We start from the raw sequence: 486 nt of genomic DNA on the forward strand, positions 1-486 counted from the left end.
ATGCCTTGGAGATGGCTCAGAAGCAGGGCCCCCATGTCACAAGCTCAGAGGGTCATTTCTACTCAGAAAGCCTTTGCACTCTGGCTGAATGATCTGGTGCCACAGATGACTCCCATAGCCCATGGATAGAATGTCACCCAGAATGTCACCCAGCTTCACCTGCTAGGGACCCTGCTGACCTTTACCTCAGCTTGCTAGTCCATTAACAATGGGGCAACCCCTGGCTTTGGGGAACCGAGAGGAACAAAGGGGTCTGGATGAGCTTCCAGGATCCTTGAAGGAAAGGCTTATACCAGAGTCACAAAACGGTTGTGTGGGGGAGCCCAATCTGCCCACCGATATGTTTTGCTTGGTTCTCAGATTATAGAAAAGAAACATGGATTTGTTGCCAACATTGAATAATTGGAGATTTCACTTAATTATCTATGCGGATTTCTGGCTTCATTTGAATGTGTGGAAGAGCAGCGGACACTGATCCCTGTGTCC

Source organism: Tupaia chinensis, unplaced genomic scaffold, assembly GCF_000334495.1.
Source record: "Tupaia chinensis unplaced genomic scaffold, TupChi_1.0 Scaffold145396_1, whole genome shotgun sequence".
Taxonomy (NCBI): Eukaryota; Metazoa; Chordata; class Mammalia; order Scandentia; family Tupaiidae; genus Tupaia; species Tupaia belangeri.